This window comes from Ambystoma mexicanum, chromosome 3q (genome assembly GCF_040938575.1).
Source record: "Ambystoma mexicanum isolate Mex_15411 chromosome 3q, UKY_AmexF1_1, whole genome shotgun sequence".
NCBI lineage: Eukaryota > Metazoa > Chordata > Amphibia > Caudata > Ambystomatidae > Ambystoma > Ambystoma mexicanum.
In genome coordinates this window covers 64,364,165-64,377,281 of record NC_090926.1, presented here as the reverse complement: position 1 = coordinate 64,377,281, position 13,117 = coordinate 64,364,165, and positions in this window count along the sequence as shown.

Here is a 13,117-nt window from a genome sequence, read left to right as displayed (position 1 = left end):
TATGTGAACGAGGATAGACTAACCCATGTGGCATGTCCACACTCCCCAAGCCCCGTGTCCACCCCCCAACCCCACACTCAGCCCTCACCCACCAGCAGCAGTGCGGATCCTTTGCTACATGATTCGATCCTCAGCACCCTCCCCGAGGACAGCACTGCCAATGCAGGCCCAGTTGCAGCACCCTCAACTACTGCTGCTCCCACCACCAACCTTGAGGCACGGCTAGCGAGGGTGGAGGCTAGACAGGACTCAATGTTGGACCTTCTCTGACAATATGTTGGGATGGGGAGGACACGAGGCGTGAGATTGCCCAGGCCATAGCGGTCCCGTCTGGGGGCCGTCACGCAGGTCCTCACCTCTATCCTGCTGCACATGTAGCAGCCACAACCCGCACCAGCCCTGCAAATCACCACGGCTTCCAACCTATCCACCACACCCCCATCCTCCACACCCGCTTCCTCTGCACCCTCCAGCCCTGTGCGTCCAACAAGACGGAGTGCGAGGCACTCAGAAATGCTGCCCCCGGACAACAAGAAATCAAGAAAATAGTGTGGGACAACAATGAGTGTGTGTCAGATGGAGTCAGTGGTGTATGGGTGTATTAGGGGGAGTTCATTGGGGGATTTTGGGAGTTCATTGGGGTATGGGGATTTCATTGGGGGGTATGTGGAGTTTTGGTGTTGTGGGGTGGGGGGTAGCACATTTCTGTAGTAGATATTAATACACCCGTTGTGTGAAAAATCATTCAATGCCTGGACATTGTTCATGTCGTGTGTATCCATTTAATTCATGACAGTGCACAGTGCCCAACTCCACACATTCCCTGTGTGCATGTCCACATGGAGCCAGTGTACAATGTGTCACTGACACATATCTATCGACGTACCTGTGGGTCAGAAGTATTCGTCAATCAGTGATTGGTGTACTGCACGGCCATCTTGTGCCTCGCGTACTGGCAGAGGTGCTGCTTCTCCTCCATCTTCATCCTCACCCGGTGCATGCAGGTCAATGTCAGGTGGCAGTGGTACATTTCTCCGGACGCACATGTTGTGCAGTATGACACAGGCCATGGTGATCTTTGCCACCTTCTCAGGCCTATAAAGGAGTGCTCCATCAGACCCGCTTAAGCAGCGGAACCGCGCCTTCAACAGGATAAAGGTCTGCTCAATCACAACACGGGTACGGGTATGAACCTGATTGTACTCCTCTTCATGGCTGTTCCGCGGGTTCCGCACAGGGGTAAGTAGCCACGGCTTCAAGGGATATCCTCCATCACCTGCATGCAAATACAAATAGGTCTATGTGAGTCACTCTGAGCTGCCACCTTCAGGATTCACAGCCATGGCCGCAGCGATTTGCTGTCGACATGCACATGTCGCTGTACGTATGCACAAATATTATTTAGATGCATCCTATACTGCAATATGGTGTGGTAGTCTGGATGGCATTGTACAGATGATGCAGGGTGATTTCTTGCATGCTGATGCTGATGTACTGTGGCTGCAGGACAATGTTTTGCCTCACATTGTTCTGTTTATACTACACTGTGCATGGTCACACTAGCCAAATTGGCACAGTTGCAATCATGTTTAGTCATGAATTGCTTGACATACCCATGGTGGCCAGGTTGTGCGTCTTACATGTTGTCATTGATATACGGCATTGGTCCAATGTATGCCAGTGATGTGTCATGTTCGGGTTGGGAGGTTCAGGTCTGGAGTGTTTAGCTCTGCGTGCATTCTCCACTCACCGCCCATTCCCACCCAGGTGGAGTATGCATCCCAACACATCACAACCCAGATGCACTGCCATGGGCCAGTCAGGCAACACACCAAGCAGCCAGGCACATCGTCCAGCATGTTGCTCCATGTGACGGGGTAGCGTGGAGTTACGCAGCACCTTGGCATCATGTGTCGATCCGGGATATCGGGCTCAGCAATGTGTGATGATCTTGCTGGAGTCACATACCATCTGCACATTGATGGAGTGCTATTGCTTGCGATTGCGGTACACCGCCTCTACGGCATGGGGGACTACCAATTCTACATGGGTGCAGTTGAGGGCACCAACACAATTGGACATGCCTGCCAGTGCATGGAAGCCTACTTTGGTGTCGGCTATCTCCTGGCAGTCCGTGGTAGGGATATGTGGGTGCTAGTGTGCTTCAGGAGGGCATCCAGCACTTGGGTCAGCATGCGTGAAAATAGTGGTTGTGAAATGCCATGCAACTGGCCCACTGTGTGCTGGTAGGGGCCTGTGGCCAGGAAATGGAGCAAAGACACCACCTTTAGTAGCGGGGGGATGACAGTGCGTATTTCTATGAGGGTGACAATGTGGTGTATCATATCCACTAAGGTGGTGATGGTGTCCCTGTCCAACCGGTACAGGTTGTGGCTCTGCTCAGGGGTTAGATTGAATGGACTGGGTCTGATGCGAGGGATTGGTGGCTGCCTACGAGGTACTACTGGCTGCACTGGTGGTAATTGCTGGCCCTGTCTCAACCTCCTCCTCCGCCTGCGTCTCCTCTGTGCTGTCTGTTGCTGTGGCTGTAGTTGTTGTAGTTGCTGTTGTTGCTGTAGTTGCAGCAGTATAGGCATGTCCTCCAGCCCCATGATTGCAACAGCTAGTGGTATCATTTTGGTGTAGGAAGGGTTGTGGTGTCTGGGTGTACTCCTTTTATACTGGGACAGGCTCCATTGACTCCACCTGTGGTGATTGTGTGCACCTGTGGCAGCTGCCTTGATTGCAGATTGCTGTTTATGGGTGGTCCGTGATGCCTGTATGGCCGCCATTGTGCAGACCCTAATTACTGCCTTCGGGATGCCGGTAATTGCATGCCTGCGTGAGTTGTGATGTCCTCCTATTACCGGCATCCCGGTATTTACTCTGCTAAGGGTCACGTGTACGCGCGCAAGCCGGTATGAAGCGGCACGGTACGGGCGGTGGCGTTATTGGCGGGTTGTCGGGTCGTAAAGCCCCGGACCCATTAACGATGCTGGTATTACCATTCTGCCTTCTTTTTTTCATTACCTCCATTCTCGTAATGAGGCCCAATGATTGCTTGTGAGTTTTTTCTTTAACAGATCAGCCTTCTGTGGTGAACTGAAATCACTGAGCCACCTTCAGGATCAGAAACCATTTGGGCTGTGTGACAAATCCCAAGGTATCGTCACTGCTTTAGATGGGGAAGCCCCTTTCTATGAGGCCAGGGTGGTGAGGCCTACCCGATAGTCCCCCTGGGGGTGGTACTCAGCAGGAGGATCTCATGGGGAGGGAGGACCCCATTGAGAGCAGTGACCACGAAGGGAGAACACAGAATACCTTCAACCCTCCTACCTTTCCTTCTATCACCCCTCCTCTATGTACTTTTGTGACATATCTCCAGTAGACGTCAAACACACTCACAAGATGTCCGAGACCTTTGTTCAACCCCGACTTAATAATGGTACTGAGATGAGAAAGCGGCACCAAGTAGTGCAGAGCACTTGTGAGAACCGAAGTGCTCAGTCTAGACTTTACGTTCGCCTGACCGGTTCAAGTTCATTAAAAACCCAAGCAGGACGGGAACATGGTGTTCTTCTGGCTCTCGGCAGAGATTGGGAGTGCGGCAGCTGGCGAACATGCAGGAGGCAGAGCAGAGCAAGACAGTATCCCGGTGATAGGCATGCCCAAGAGAGCTCCGGAGAGGCTGTGCCAAGGCTGGGAGAAGCAGAGGACACTTCCCGATGGCCGAGGGAGCTTGGACACTGAACGAGAACCATCTGCCTGCTGGAGAAACATGAGTGGAGCTGCCGGAGCAGAGAAAGCACCCGAGCAGAGTCGGGGAACCCAGAATACCAGAATGAGTACCGCTGAGCCCATGGGAGAGGGTTGGCACCAAAGCACTGTCAGGCAAGTCATGAAAAACCCTGAGCAGTGGAACTTGGATATGGGACACCAACAAGAGGTGGAGAGAAATTCTCCTGGCAAGCAGCCCATGTCAGGAGTAGAGACCGGGTTTACCGAGTCTAGGGAACGCAGAGAACTGTCAAAAGGGGGTTTGGGACCCACATGGGGAAAGCACACCCCAAATTTGGAAAAAGAGAGATACAGGCTTGGCAGGAGAGTAAACCAAGGTTGTGGAAGGGGGCAGGAGCAAATACAGAGAATTGCGGAACTGACCGATTGAAGGGGATTTGGGGCCCTTACAGGGGAAACGCATCCCGAGCACTAACACAGAGGAATACAAGATTGAGTTGCACAACAAACGCTCAGGGACCATGGCAGGGGAGTAAACTAAGGCTCTGACTAAGACTGAGGTCAAGCACTGAGAGAGAGATCGTTGAATACTCTACTGGGCAGGAAAGTGGACCACGCTGGGAATTGCAAGGAACTCATGGTGACAACAATAAAGACAGGCACAAGTGATCACAGTTGAAGGGTGTTTATTAAACTGCATAGGTAGGTAGGTTGAGAAAACGCCCAATCTAAATCTAATATGGAAGCAAGCTTCGACCATCAAATAATAATAAGGCAGTCCTGGTGGCGTCTTGTCAAATAAAAGGGCCTATAAGAAAAACCTATTGCCAATCCTTACGCTTAATACAAAAGAAGTGTGGGATAATGTTCATGAGAAAGAAGGAAGTGTTCGCAAATGATAAGTCAGGATGCAGGGTCTCCTTTCCCCACGTTTTAAGCACGGGATAAGGTGGGATTCCGGAGCACAGCACACGCTCGAGATTTTCCAAGCCAACAGTTCCGCTCTCAGCAATCGGGGCCTTCAGTGGTTAAGTCTCTTTTCTACAAAAATTCTCTTGCCTCTGAAGACCTGATGTGTTTCACACTAATAACAAACAAAAAAGGTTATTTTCTGCATGCACGATGGGTGATAACTTCTCAGCCCTGGATACCCCTCTTCCAGGATCAGATTGACAAAAAAGTTCCTAGTAATACCAGGACCTTCGGTGGTCAGTATATTGCTTCCATATAACAAAACAAAAGTTCAACAAAACGTTCTTCTCTGGTTGTACTTGGGTGATAGCTCTTCACTCCTGGATCCCCTTCTTCCAATATCAGCTTCCCCTTGTCGGGTTCACTCTGACATGTATTCAAAGACGACTTTGTTGCGATTTTTCTCTGTTGCATTCACAGGTCGGTGGGTGTTGGCTTCTCACCCTTGGATTATCCTCTTCCAGGCTCAGATCCTATTCGACCGTTCGCCTCCCTCTGTTGGATTCACTATGCCTTTCAATGCAATTTTATCTGTGACATTTACGAATCTTAATGTCTTTTTCAACAGTTGACTGTGGACATTCCTCAGCCGGGTTCACTCTTGTCAACACACTGTACATTGGGACTTTGGACTTCGCCCTTGTTTATCGGCATCCCTCCTTCTGGTTCACTCTTGGCAACTTTGTCATTGTTTTTACAAGGCGGGATTCACTTCCCTTAGCTTCACAATCATTTCTCGGTCAAAGACTTCAACTGTACAGAGGATTTTACTAGACCCCTGTATAACCACTTTGACCCCTTTCTTGCTTTTCTCAAGGCCTTCTAGTTGTGGTAGTTCCAAGAGTCGGGTAATTGCCTAGAGTTTTCTGAGTGAGCACCCAAGTGGTGCCGGACTCCTTAGTTGCTGGTTTTCTCCTTTTTAGTATCAATAGTTGTTTATGCTTTCACAGTACAATTAGCCGTTTGCTACTTTTATTCAACAGTTCGGTTTCTTATCGGTTTTCCCCTTACTTACTGGCTGTGATGAACCGCTTGGCTTTTCTCCTCTCTGAAGTCAATGGGCCTCATTACAACTCAGGCGTTAAGGGTTAACGCCGTTGTTAACCCTTAACGCCTGATTCCAATTTTAACGGCTGCTTTTAGCAGCCGTTAAAACCCATGGCGCTAACCCGCCTTGGTGCTAATTACGGCACCGTAATTTACGGTGCCGTAATTAGCGCCTTCCCCACTCCCATTATGCCCTATGGGGCAAAAATGGGAATGGGGAAGGGTAAATGGGAAATGGGGATTTACTGCCCCACTCACCTTGGAATGGGGTGGTAAATCCGCCATCCACCATGGTGTAAACATAGTTTACACCATGGTGGTAAAGTTGGCGTAATTACCGCCTGGGTCGTAATGACCCCCAATGTTGTGTTAATGATTCTAATCGTGCGTCACACACGAGCCCAGGACTCTTGCCACTGGAATAGTTTGCAGCAACAATTAAAACACTTTAACTTTATTTCCTAAGAATTCAGATTGAGATAACACCCGACCCGTCTCACAACCCCTTTTACAAATACCCGGGTCACAATGGACCATGAACCAGGCCGGTGCGTGGTAACAACTGGATTGGTCAGGGGTTACTGTTACCGCCTTCCTGTCAGCCGGTTGGACTTCAGGGACATGACACCCGTTTTATGGGGTGTGCTTACAAGGCCCATGGCCCTCCCACAGTTCTTTTAGCCAAAATCAGTTATGACATAAATTGCACATTTTTACAGTTCTAGCTCTTTTGGAAATCACATAGGCAATGTCATTCCAATTCCCACATTTGTACAATATTGTTTCGCCGTTCTAATAATCTTTCGCCATTTGTAGTGGCAACCAATTCACCTATACCAATGTATACTTTACCCATGATTTACATTTTTCTGCCGTTTGTGTCCACCACATTCTAGGGAAAGCTATAATGTTTTGTTTTAATGCCACCATAATTACATCTAAACTGTTAAACTGTCGTATTACTGTGTTTTCCAGTTGCAGAAATAAAAGTCTTAAAGTTTATTAATTCAGAACAGTCTTTTGCCCCAAATGGGCCAGCATTGTCTTCCGAATAAGGGCAGATTTCCCAACCCCCAGTCAAATGTCAGGCTTTAGCCAGCCTGAGTCCAAGTCTGCAATGGATTTCCTTTGAAGCTCCCCAGCTTGAGTTGAGCGGAGGTGCTGTTAAAAAGTCACACCTGTGTCCCAGAAATCCATTGTACCAGGCTGGAGCACTGTCACAGAGTCTGACGAGGATGCGAGATCCACCACCCTTTCCTACTCATATGCCCTGGGGACTGGTCCACTTGAAGGGAGATGGATCCTGTTGCCAGGAAGCAAAGTCCTTTTAAAGCCAGGCCAGTGGCTTCAGCAATTTATTTTTCTTTTTTCTTTCCTGAACCAGAAAGCAAAACAGTTGGAATTAATATCCTACATATGTTTTAAAACAACCCCCCCACCTTTCTATGCAAGGACAGGGCCTTGATTCAACAATTTCCTTGTTTGTAAAAAGCACCATTTTACACGTGGTTAATTTTCCATTGCTGTCACTTCACAATGTAGTTTTCTCTTACATCTAAACTGTAAACATTATTTGTAGCCCTAGTCAATTTCTTATACACAGAAATCTGTTCAAGGCAAGGGTCCACTGAAACTGACATAAGCACAGAAAGATCGGGCTTCTTGTGAAGTTTAGCTGTGATATTTTGTTGCAAAAAGTCAAGCGTTTTCAATACGGCTTGGAGTGAAGTTCTTTGTTATTTCACAGATCTTGCCTGACACAGCCTGTCACTCAATGGGAAATGCCCCCTTTTTGCTGAAGCAGAACCTGAATATGGAGGGACCCAGCTGGGTCTCACTGGATCAGAACTGTGTACTGTTGAACAGGTAAAAAATAAAAAGAGCATCAGGGCGCAGTCATTTTAGAAGGCAGAATATTTTCTTTCTCAGTGAAAAAGTTTTGAGCTGGCAGCATAGCAGTGCTGCCTTTGAATTATTTTCTTTGGTGCAATTGAAGAAAATACTGGCAGCAATTCCCAGGGTGTTCAGTGTTTCATCTTGCCCCATGTGTGGCTGGTAGGACGCCGCATCCATCATTTTGGAGACTGCAAAGTGCAGTTTTAATGCAAGGCGATAGTGCTCAACAGAGCCAGTGCAGCCATTCTGCTGGAAGCCCAAAACGGTAGCCAATAGAATGCTAACTGTTAACCAAGAACTGTGTATCACTGGTAGTTGTGGATATTGCATCACTTTTCAACTGTGGCAAGTCTTCATGAGGAAGGTGACAAAGCATTTTGGCTGGCATTACAATTGGTGCTATTTAGAGAAAGTAAAGTGGAAAGTGGATATTTCGCCAAGAAGAGATGTGTTAGTGGAACTTTGGTTGACCGATTTTTGCATTGAATTTGAACTATCAAGAACTGATTTGAGACATTTCTTTCTTTGGTTGAACGCCAGCAAAACTGACCTTGAATCCTGGGGAAGTGCAATACCCTAGGACATTAGAAGGTTATTCAGAGACTGTGAATGTTGTTCATGTGATGTTACATTGCCATATATTTTATTTGTGTATTTGTTGCTTAGTGTGAGGGCCAGTTATCCCATGTTAGAGTGTTTCCCCTTAGCTTTGGTTAGGCAGGGAAACGCTCAGCAGAGTAGGAATAGTGAGGCATTTTTTAAGACATTTTTGTTACGAATAAAATGGCATATGATAATAAATCATCAGGAAGGTGGTCGCCTCGCATTACTGACCCCTCACACTTTCCTATGAAGAGCAGGGAAAACCTTTTCACCAAACCTAGGACCAACTTTCCAACTTTGATCTGCCATGCCAATCTGATGAAATCACCTTTTTCAATTCCATGTCTAAGTCAACCAGAACTGACTTGCCATTTAAACCCTTTAAAAATGCTTATCCAAGTTCCTTGAGTCAATTATCAAAAATTGACTTATTTTCCCAGAATTCTCAAAATACTGGGACAAGGAAGAGGGATCAAGCAGTGTGTAGCAAGAGACAACCAGCTCGGTGATCACTCTAGTGTTTTCTGGCACACATCTGTGCCTGGGAAATTTAAGCAGCCCGAACAGAGAATCAGGGACAGCTGCTGTGGCGACTGGCGAGACAAAGCTGTCCCTCTCTGTGAGGACCGGAGAACAGAAAATCTGGGGTTGGCATGGTGGAGCCAAGCGGCTCACGACAGAGAAGAAGGAAGTTACTGCACCAGGACATGCTGCGGAAATGCCAGGAGCCGGTGAGGGACTCCTGGGCTTTCGCTGGTGGAGGCAAGCAGCACTTCCCTTACCGAAGCCAAGAGGAAAGCAGGCATGCCAAGTGGAAGCCGTGGGACACCGACAAACAAAGCTAAAGCAGCCGTGAGAAGGAAGCAGACAGGAACCCTTCATCAGCTGACCGTGAGAGGAGACAGCAATGCCATTGAAAGCCAGTGAGTCCTCCCAGAAGCAGTGGGGACACTGGGACGTATCAGCGAGTACACTGAGTGCAAAGACTTGCAAATCACATATGTAAGGGGTCAGAAATGAGAGGCGGGCACAAGGTTCTCATATTCTTGCTGAAAGACATTTTTATTAAATGAAAATGGGTTGGAAAAACGCCTCTATAACCCTATTCTAAAGAGGAACTTCTATACCTAGAAGCAAAAACTAAGGATCTGACTGTGTCAGGATGCCAGTAACTGAAAAAAACTTCTTTGTGTCCAAAACCTCCTATCCTGAACCTCACACTGTAAACAAATAAAAGGGTGCATGGAAACGTCTTTAACTTGATGTTGGCAAAAGTGTTAAAACCAAAAGTATAAGAGTGCCTCTAACGAAAATGTTCTCCAAGGTAAAGATCCTTGGATCCAGAGGATGGTTCCCTACTGCCTGGATTCTTAAAACAGGGTGGCAACAAATGTCTCTTTTAGCTAGCAGTTGATGTGTCTTCACTGGGCTCACAAAGTTCTGGTTCAAGCAAAATGTTGTGTAACAGTTTTATTCAGTAGCAGTTCTTGTAACTTTGCAAATTTCCTCGTATACACCCCTGCCAGAAATCTTTATATACAATTTCAGCTGCCTGGTGTACCTGCCTGCAGTATACTTCCTGCCAGGGATCTTTGCACAATTTCAACATGCATTGCACAGTTCTTTGATATAACTTCATCTGCCTGGTGTACTCGCCTGCTAGGTCTTATGTGTTTCACAGTCCCTTGATACACCACAATAGCATATACCATAAGCTGCTTGGTATATCTATCTTCGGTAAAATGTGCTCAAACGTATTGACTCAAACTTCTCCCCCACATTGCATCTCATGCATCTGTACTTGTTTGGGGGTTGTCTTTGTACTTACTGTGTCTTGTTTGCATTTAAACATTCTTCTTATTGAGCTTTGAGTTGGTACTTTGCCTTGGCTGCATTTAAACAATCTTTGTGTGTTTTCTGCATTAGCACTCGTCTACCATTCAGTTACTTATCGGCACACTTGTCGGAACGCCCCATGGTCCCCACCTGTTTTGGGCAGACTCACCAGCTTTTCCCAGAATCTCCGATGCTGCTTGAGCGTCTGTAGTGTGACTTCTTCACCCGCCTTCCAGTTTGGAGTGTGTGGTGGTTTCTCCAGCATCCGGCGCAACTCTGCAGTCACACAACAGCTTTCCCTCTAGGCCCGTTGTTGAGAATGCTGTCTTGTCGAACAGGCCCACCTCCAGGATATCCTACATGGCCCCAAGGTCTCCACGTCCTCTCCTGCTCACACACAGCGTCCCTTCTCCCATTCCGGCGGCCTCCTCCACATCTACAGCCTTGTAGGTGGGCTCGCGTTCAGGAGCCTCTGTGTGGATGGCACTGCTCGTCTCCATATTGAGGTTGCCAATTTTAAATGTCCCACTCACTAAAGGTTTGGATAAATGAGTAGTTTGCATGTTGTGCTTTGAGCACCTGTCACTTTGCACAAACTCCTTTGTCCTCCTCATCTCAGTACCTATTTTGGACTTTTAACTTCCAAATGGTTTTTCTCATGGATTTCACATACAGGTACATTTAAACCAAAAGGTGTTATGTTTGAGTTGTGGGTGTTTGGGTGAAAAGTGGGTGCCTGACTGAAATGATAAGGGCATAAGAGGGTCTACCTCATGGGGAAGGGGAGGACACTGTGACTTCTCCATTGAAGTCATAACATCTCTGCGGTAGTTGTCTCCTCCCATATTATCCTTCCTCATTACCACCGCAGGGTCTGGGTCAGGTAGCGGCTGCTGTCCCCGGGTCACATGGTCAACGCTGGGGAATCTGTGATGACTCCACTGGATTCATCACATACCCCTGCCCTAAAGACTCGACTTCCCACTCTATGCCTAACCCTTGGGTGATAATAGCCTTTCCCACATGCAAAGGAGGCTCCATAGTTTGGATTTCCCAGTTCCAAAAAGGGCTGTTTTAGAAGGAAACCCCTCTTCTTTCCATGAGTCAATTGGGGAATATGGAAGAGATGTCTTGGCGGTTTTTTGGATTGTTTCAAAGTTGGGGAAGTCCGTGCCAATTATTGTCTCTTCGGGTAGTCCTGAAATGACATGAGAATTAATTTTGATGGACTGCCCTTCAACCCTGATGGTGACGGGGGTGTCATGCCCCGTGCCATCTTGCCTATGATCCATAGGAAGACTTGGAAGTTGCCCTGACGCCTTGCACAACGCCATTACAGAATAAACTACGTCTCCCAGCATTCCGGGAAAAAGAGAGGTCACGTGATTTGCCGGCAACGTCTGCGTCCCTCTGCATCATTATATGCAGCTCTCTGAGTGCTCCTTAACAAGTGCTTTTCAAGTTGTTAAGTCGCATTCTTGTTAGTCTGCTTTCCTGTTATCCGAATCCTGTTTACCGTTTTTGGCTATGTTTTTGTCGATTACCCTTCACTGTTTCCTGACGCTTGGTTCCCTCCCCTTTTACTGCTTACCTGGTTACCGGAACTCGGCGCTTCCAAAGGACTGTGTTTTTGCCTACTCCTAGATTGGATTGTCATTGCTTCCTCGAACTTATCAGTCGAACACTGCGGGGTTCTGTGGATGTTGCAACTCGCCCCACACTCTCTGGGAGTACAGCCTGCGGTGTTCGGAGACTCCGGTTTTGCTAACCGCATGCAAACCTTTTGTCCTAAGGTTTCTTTTCCTTTTACTGCTGGTATATGTTTTGGGAAACGCTGCACCGCTTTCAATACCTTCATCCCCACTAAGCAACTTTTCTTCCAAGTGACATTGGGACGCTTTGCTTCCTGGATTTCACATTATTGTGCTTTTGAAACACTCTTTGGACGCTCTGCTGAGAATTCCCGCCATGCACATAAGGACACTCCTTTGGGATTTCTTTTTGGGACACTCTCCTGTTTACCTGGGATTTTGAACACTGGCCATTTAGTCGCGCCCTCATGCCGCCCGGGTTAGCTAGTTTGAGACTTTTTGCTTTTCTGGGAACTGTGGAACACTCACCCATTTGCTGCATCCTTCACTTCTGGAATTCAGTAGGTTTCCTGTTCTTTTCTCCATCACTGCAGGTAAGAGTGGGGTTGCTGAGGGTGGTGTGGCTGGGAGACACTGGTTGAAACCTTTATTTACGGTATTTGTGCTTTTGTGTTTTTTCCCTAGCTCTGTTGCTGCTCCTGACTTTTCACCCAAAAGCTCGGGTTGTCAGGTGTTTCTAGTCCTGCAAGCTGTGATCTTGGGCGGGGGGGTGAAGGTTTATCTCATCATCGGTCTACTGTTGATACTCCTATCTTTGAATAAAGAAGTAGTTCAGTAGTGATTCCTCTACTAGATCACGACAGGGGGGTTCTAGGACAAATCTCCTCATCTCCATGTACGCAGGTGACCTTGATCAGGGTTCCCTTTCTTAAGTCCCTGGTGGATATTAAATTAGATCTTTGTCTGCTTAATCATTAATAAATTAGGGCTCTAACCGGAAACTCTGGTTACCACCAAAGAATCATGGGTTTTTAAGGGTGTGCTGGTGAAAAAGAAATGGCTAGTAATCTTCATCATTTATATAGCCTGTTTCCCAATCCTTTCCTACCATGTAGCCAATCTCCATTGGTTCGTCTTTCATATTAGAAGGGCACTGTCGGGCCAGATGTCCTAGTTGCCCACACGAAAACACACCATGGAGGTGGGTTTTGGGACTCGTCCCTCTTCAGATCTCAATCTATCTCTACTACAGGCTTCCTTTCTCCCTTGGGGAGATCTCTCACCATGGGTTTGTAAGGACCATCTTGGTGTCTATCTTTACCCGAAAAGTGGGTGTGGGGGGAAATCCTCTTGTGTCCTTTTTAGGCTCTTCAACCTAATGGCGTTTCTAAGCTGTCTCTGTGGCTAATGCTAAATTGGGCTTGTTCAATTGA